Genomic DNA, 7,356 nt, shown 5'->3' on the forward strand with positions numbered 1-7,356 from the left:
TTCAAGCAATTCTTCTGTCTCAGCCTCCCAAGTAGCTGAGACTACAGGCCCATGCCACCACGCCCGGCTAATTTTTGCATTTTTAATATAGACGGGGTTTCACCACATTGGTCAGGCTGGTCTCCAACTCCTGACCTCAGTTGATCCACCTGCCTCAGCCTCCCAAAGTGCTAGGATTACAGGGGTGCGCCATCCTGCCTGGTCTATTGTAGGTCTTTAAATGTTGCACCTTGTCAGGCCTGAACTCCATGAGCCCAAGATTCTATTATGTTACAGTATCTAGGAATTAATCAGTTGAAAAAAAGACTTCTATATTTGTGCTGACTTATTCTAAGTTCTCCTGCATAAAGCCCTGCTTGCCAATCAATCAATCAATCAATAAAAGCACATACTTTTTTTATTTTAGCAGCTGATGGTTTTCTCTTAGTCCTGGGAATAGAAGAGGTAAGTAACCTCTGGAAAGAGTAACACTGTTGCTTTCACTTTACAAATTTCATTTCAGAGAAGGCTCTTTGTGATCAGCTGTGAACACACCCTGGTATGTTTCTCTGAAACCTTAGCCCATGGGAAATCAATGACCACATTAAAGTTGATGCTGCTGAGTTTCTTTTTTTTCTTTTTTTTAAAAAAGGAAATCAGATTAGAAAAGAAGGAAGGAAAAGAGACTGTGATGGGGTTTGGATCTCTCAGGCTCTGTGATTAACATTATCATATTATGGATATGTGCATTAAAATAAATTATTGTTCATCCAAAATATATAGTGAACTCTCAACTTTCTTGCATGGGTTTAAAATATGTTACACTTCAAAATGAAAAAAATAAAAACAATATTACAGTTTACATTTACTGTTAGCTTTTTTATATTTAGCTTGTTTTCTTTTTTTCCTTTCCTCGGGGTGGGGGGTGGTTGTTTGCTTGTTTGTTTTTGCATCAGCCAATATACTCATATTTCCATTATAACTTCATCTCTAGAAGGAAAAGAGACACTAGCAGGCATTGTTTACACCAAGGATGAAGAATATTTATTCTAAAAATACCTTAAGTTAACAAGTAAGGACAGCTTAGCCCAGCACATATTGGGGGAAAATACCATTTATCTGTATCAAGCCATATGCACATCTCTTACCTCCCCCTGTCTGCATAACATCAGACAGATTTCAGCCCTTGAATGTTTGATAGAGTTAAAGATGAGCATTAGCCGGCATACATAGAGAACCTACCTCTGACAAAAGAATGAGAAATAGACATGGTTTAACCTGACAGCATCAAATGATACTAGGGAATTCTTGCTTAATAATTCTGAATTTTCAAATATTTTTCTCAGAAATATGGCAGCAAGGGAGTAAAGTTGTTCCACATTTTTCATAAAATAAATGAGGGGTCACTTATACCATACAAGGCAATAAGAATTTCATCCTAAATTCAATAAATGATATTAATTTCAACCCATGTTCTTCTTAAACACATGCAATTGATTCTGACTAAAAGCTCACCCATAGCAAACTTGATTTGACCGCTGGAAGCTGGAACTCTTAATTAGCTGTGATGCAGACACCAAAACTAAGGTTCTTTAGCTCATTTAGGTCGGTTATATTTGCTATTCTCACACCTGTACATGAAGAACATTTTGCCTATTTCCAAACATTGACTTTTCACCCTTACAGGACTAACAGTTTTCTGGGAATATTTGCTATTCTTATTATTTCTGCTTGATATTGCCCACAGGGATGTTTGTTAGGACTAAGTATTCCCCACTTCTTTCTTTGACTTTTTGTAGCCTATAAAACAAACAACGATTCACTTTTCTTTTGTTAGAGGATGCTCACTACGCACTTCTTTATGAAATAATTTATGGTCTTTCAGCTCATTCATTAAAAAATTACATGTGTACTAAATTTAGTGCTGAGAAGAGAACCTTCAAATGACCCGCGAGCATTATCAGAAACCATGCTGCCTAATGAAGAGCATCTGCAAAGCATGCCCTTAAATCTTTCTGAACTCTCAACGAAGAGTTTCACAGTCATGTTCATTATACGTTTGGGTTCATCTTTATCTGGAAACTGTTTTCCTGATAGCACACTTGCTCTTTGCCCTGATGCACTATCTCACTTCTAGAATCTACTGCTAAAAAGAGACGGCAATAAAAAAGTTTCATTTTCTTTTCTTTTCTTTTTTTTTTTTTGAGACAGAGTCTCGCTCTGTCACCCAGGCTTGGGGGGGCGGGGGGGGCGTGATCTTGGCTCACTGCAACCTCCACCTCCTGGGTTCAAGCGATTCTCCTGCCTTAACCTGCTGAGTAGCTGGGATTACAGATACGCACCACCATGCCCAACTCATTGTTGTGTTTTTAGTAGAGACAGGGTTTCACCATGTTGGTCAGGCTGGTCTCGAACTCCTGACCTCGTGATCTGCCCGCCTCAGCCTTCCAAAGTGCTGGGATTACAGGTGTGAGCCACCGTGCCCGGCCATAAGTTTCATTTTCTATCTCAGCAAATCCTGGCTCCTTTATATTACCTTTAAATTCTTCATGAAGATTGAATAATAACTTTATATGATATCTCTCTATCTGTACCTTATCATTAGCAACTAAAAGAAGCCTGCTGGCACTTTTGACATTCTGTCTGAAAACTTCCTAAAATAGATCCATCAGTTCAGATCCATAGGTGAAGCTCCTGTTTTCTGTATTGCCTTGGGTGACAGTTTTGCTGTGTTTCCCATCACTACCTAATGAGGAATGGCCAAGAGGACTTCTTGACTCACATGTTGTACTTTCGGGCAGGAGTGGCTGGAGCAACAGAAGCGAGGTGGGCCTCTGCTCATAGCTTCTCCACATGAGGAGTTTGGGCTTCTTCATAGCATGACAGTCTCAGGATAGTCAGGCTTCTCATGCAGCAGCTGCATTTCCCTAAGAAACTATTTCAAAAGACAGAAATGGGAAACTACCAGTTTCTTTCATTCTAGGCCTGCAAACTGCCACAGAATTAGTTCCAGCATATTCTATTTGTCAAAGCAGTCAGAGACCCTGCCCAGATTTAAGGGGAGGAAACACAGCCTCTCCAAAGTATAAATATAAAATAATTTGCAGCTACCTTTCATTGTCCATATTTAATCCATGCTCTCCCCTTCCCCATTCCACTGAGTTTGAGTCCTGTATCCAGCCATGTAATTGGCAGGTCCATGTAGATGTCCCAAAAACATCTGACCATGACAAAAGCCAAACTCACTTCTCCAGTGTTTCCTGCAGTAGTGAAGGACTCTCACTTACCAAGAAATTGGAGGTTATCTTTGAAACTTCTCACACACTATATGCAATGCATCACCAACTTCTAGTAATTTTACTTCATATGTAACATTATTTGCTTTGTTTTGTTTTGTTTTGTCTGAGATGAAAGGGAAATGAACCATTTGCCCTTCAATTTTAATCTCCCCTTCTTCTATCAAATACATTTCTTACCAAGCTGAGGTCTAGTTTTCAATCTCTGGTCCAGGCTTTCCTCTATCATGGGTAGGCTTCCTTCTAACCCTTGGTGAGTAGGAATATTTCAACTGTTACTAGGTTTGCAGTAAGACACCATACACAAACAGAACTTTCTAAGTTTAAAAGGAATTAATACCGAGTGTATGCCTGTGTCTGTATGTAAATATATACACATACATTTGGCTGATAATAAAGTCTGATCTGTTACTTGCTTAAATTTGTGGAATGCTATACCCTCACCACAAAAAAAGTAACTAATATTATTAAGTGCTCATTTTATTTCTCAAACTAACACAATATTGCAAGATCTTTATTATTCTATCACTTTTACAGATTAAAAAACTTAGTCTCTGTCTTTAAGTAACTTTTAGGTCACATAGTAAATAGTAATCTGGAATGGCCTTTACAGTGCAGCTCTTTTGATCACACAACATGAATTCCATATAACCATGGAACCATTATTCATGTTTCTGTCATAGCCCACATCACACGTCTGCCGTGTACTTAAATTATTTGTAAACAGGCTTGTCTTTCGCACTGTATTTTAGAGTCCATGCTTCCCTACTTAATAGCTTTTTTAACATTGCAAAATTTATAATTTCCCTATTTCTCATTTCTCGTGTATGCAAAATGAGGGGGGCTGAACTAGAAAGTCTCTATGGTCGCTTTTAATTCTAGTATTCAGGAATGTCTATGATGATGAACTCCTTGGAATAAAGCATTTATTCATCTTGTATTATCTAAAATTTACAGTCAAGTGCATTGTACCCAGTAAGTATTCCATAAATGTTTATTGAGTGACATAATAATGTAAAAGCAATTAGCATTTACAGTTAAAAATCCATTTATAAATGTGTTTGTTCATCACTTATGGACCAGTTGCAATCTATTAGGGCACCTTATTGTCCTCAAAGAATTTCCATCCACAACTACAACTTTTGATCTTTTTTACATATAATAATTTGTATGAATTTCATGGAAAAATTATGCAAGATAGATGTTATTACCATTATTTTAATTCGAAATATGAGAAAATTGGTTAGTCGTGGTGGCTCACACCCGTAATCCTGATACTTTGGGAAGCTGAAGTGGGCAGACGACTTGAGGTCAGGAGTTTGAGACCAGCCTGGCCAACAAGGTGAAACCCTGTCTCTGCTAACAATACAAAAATTAGCAGGGTGTGGTGGCGCACACCTGTAATTCCAGCTACTCAGGAGGCTGAGGTAGGAGAATCTTTCAAACTCAGGAGGTGGAGGTTGCAGTGAGATGAGATTGTGCCACTGCCCTCCAACCTGGGAAACAGAGAAAGACCCTGTCTCAAAAAAATAAATAAAATAAAACATGAGAAAATTAAAGCCCAAAAAGGCTAATTGATTCATAGTAAGTGAAGGAGCCTGAATGGGAATTCTCAGTATCTGATTTTTAATTCCAGTAATCTTTCCAGTAGAATATGATATTCCCTAGATGTTTCCACTTTTCAGTGCCCAGTGAATTACAGAAGGGGAATGGAGAAGACAGTAAGTTACAGTCGGGAAGCTCTAAGAATGACAACAAATTAGTATCAGGAATAATGGGGTGATAGGACTTCCAAATTTTAGAGTCAAAGAAAATAAAGACTGAATACCACATCAGCATAACAAGGGAGACTGTTAGTAACTCTTGGAATAGTAATGAGACACAATGGTGGTCACTGATTCTAAGGGAGTAGTGAATGTTTGCAAATATCCTTCCGACATCTGAGATCTGGAATTATAAATATAAGCAGAAAAGTTAGCCAAGAAGCCTGAAATATGCAAATGTGAATGGAAACATAAATATGCTACAGTGAAGATAAGGGTGGTAAGTAAATAATATAGTATAAATTCATTTGTCTAGTATGCTTTCATTAATTTCCCCTACAGCTTGAGCCCAAATTATTTTTGCTTTTTCATCTAAAGTTGTTCTGGGATTTGGACCAAAAAGAAAAAAATACAAAAGGCTAATGAATGAAAATGTTAGGATAGCACTTTCACTTGAACAAGAAGGTCAGTTGGGAGAAACAGTGCAGCAAAAGACCTGGAAGGGTTTAGCAAGAACCAACAACAAGAATGGAATTTGACAATGGATAAAGTTCTTCATACTGAGGCAGCTGTACCTTTTGTTTTGCCCACCTGTCAACTACATTAATCTGATCCTGCATACATGAAGAAGGAAAGGAAACACGGGGATAAGAACAGCTCCTGACTCTGCATTCTAATATTTCTTTTTGAAACATAAGGTCTCAGATAACCAATACCACATCTACACATACGAGACACAGCCAGTCTCACATACAACTGATCATAGAATTTTTTTCCTTTCAGAGGCATTTAAAAACAGAAGAGTTTCTCCTTTATGAAGAATGATGGTAAAGAATGATGCATTATAAGGGCAGAAAATAAAGATGATATTTGATAGTGATGACCCAATTCACTTGAAAGTAAAGCTTAATAGATGAAGAAAATGAAAAGCACTGTGATTTTTCCATACCCATCTACCTAAATCTATAGGAATAAATAAATTTTGCCAAAAAGTGAAATAAGTGTATTAAAGCACTCTGTTGAAGGAGCTTAAAATTTAATAACATTCTTCTTTTGATGCTGCCCATTCCTTGATTCCGTTAAAATTAAGTTTTAATAATAGAATGTCTAATAATACAACTCCCAGTCAGTGCCATCTATTTCTGGATCTTTTTTTCATTTTCCTCCATACTTGAAGTTTTGTTAAGTTACCACGAACATAAAACCTATATTTAAGAGGTCTAGTAAAGAAATACTGCACACTAACTATGAAAACAAGTACGGGATCACTTGAGCAGAGCTTTAAAGAAAATCTAAATTTACTTATTAAGAATCAGAAGACAGTCTTAATGGGAATGAGTCAGTAGGCTCAGAAAATTATTTTTATTATACTTTAAGTTCTAGGGCACATGTGCATAACGTGCAAGTTTGATACATAGGTATACATGTGCCATGTTGGTTTGCTGCACCCATCAACTCATCATTTACATTAGATATTTCTCCTAATGCTATCCCTCTCCCAGCCCTCGACCCCGAGACAGGTCCCAGTGTGTGATGTTCCCTGCCCTGTGTCCAAGTGATCTCATTGTTCAATTCCCATCTATAAGTGAGAACATGTGGTGTATGGTTTTCTGTCCTTGTGATAGTTTGCTGAGAATGATAGTTTCCAGCTTCATTCACATCCCCACAAAGGATATGAACTCATCCTTTTTTATGGCTGCATAATATTCCATGGTGTATATGTGCCACATTTTCTTAACCCACTCTATCATTGATAGACATTTGGGTTAGTTCCAAGTCTTTGCTATTGTAAATAGTGCTGTGATAAACATACATGTGCATGTGTCTTTATAGTAGCATGATTTATAATCCTTTGGGTATATACCCAGTAATGGGATGGCTGGGTCAAATGGTAATTCTAGTTCTAGATCCTTAAGGAATGGCCACACTGTCTTCTGAGATGGTTGAACTAATTTACACTCCCAACGACAATGTAAAAGCATTCCTATTTCTCCACATCCTCTCTAGCATCTGTTGCTTCCTGACTTTTTAATGATCACCATTCTAACTGGTGTGAGATGGTATCTCATTTTGATTTTGATTTGCATTTCTCTAATGACCAGTGATGATGAGCATTTGTTCATGTGTCTGTTGGCTGCATAAATGTCTTCTTTCGAGAAGTGTCTGTTCATATCCTTTGCCCACTTTTTGATGGGGTTGTTTTTTTCTTGTAAATTTGTTTGGGTTCTTTGTAGATTCTGGATATTAACCCTTTGTCAGATGGGTAGATTGCAAAATTTTTCTCCCATTCTGTAGGTTGCCTGTTCACTCTGATGGTA

At 37.5% G+C, this 7,356-nt stretch overlaps 1 pseudogene; it reads right to left on the minus strand.

Annotated features, from left to right (window-relative positions):
• Positions 1 to 5,128: 5,128 nt before the first annotated feature.
• LOC105500625 overlaps positions 5,129 to 7,356 on the minus strand; it is a 90,994-nt pseudogene continuing 88,766 nt past the window's right edge.

This window comes from Colobus angolensis, unplaced genomic scaffold (genome assembly GCF_000951035.1).
Source record: "Colobus angolensis palliatus isolate OR3802 unplaced genomic scaffold, Cang.pa_1.0 Scaffold670, whole genome shotgun sequence".
NCBI classification, from domain to species: domain Eukaryota; kingdom Metazoa; phylum Chordata; class Mammalia; order Primates; family Cercopithecidae; genus Colobus; species Colobus angolensis.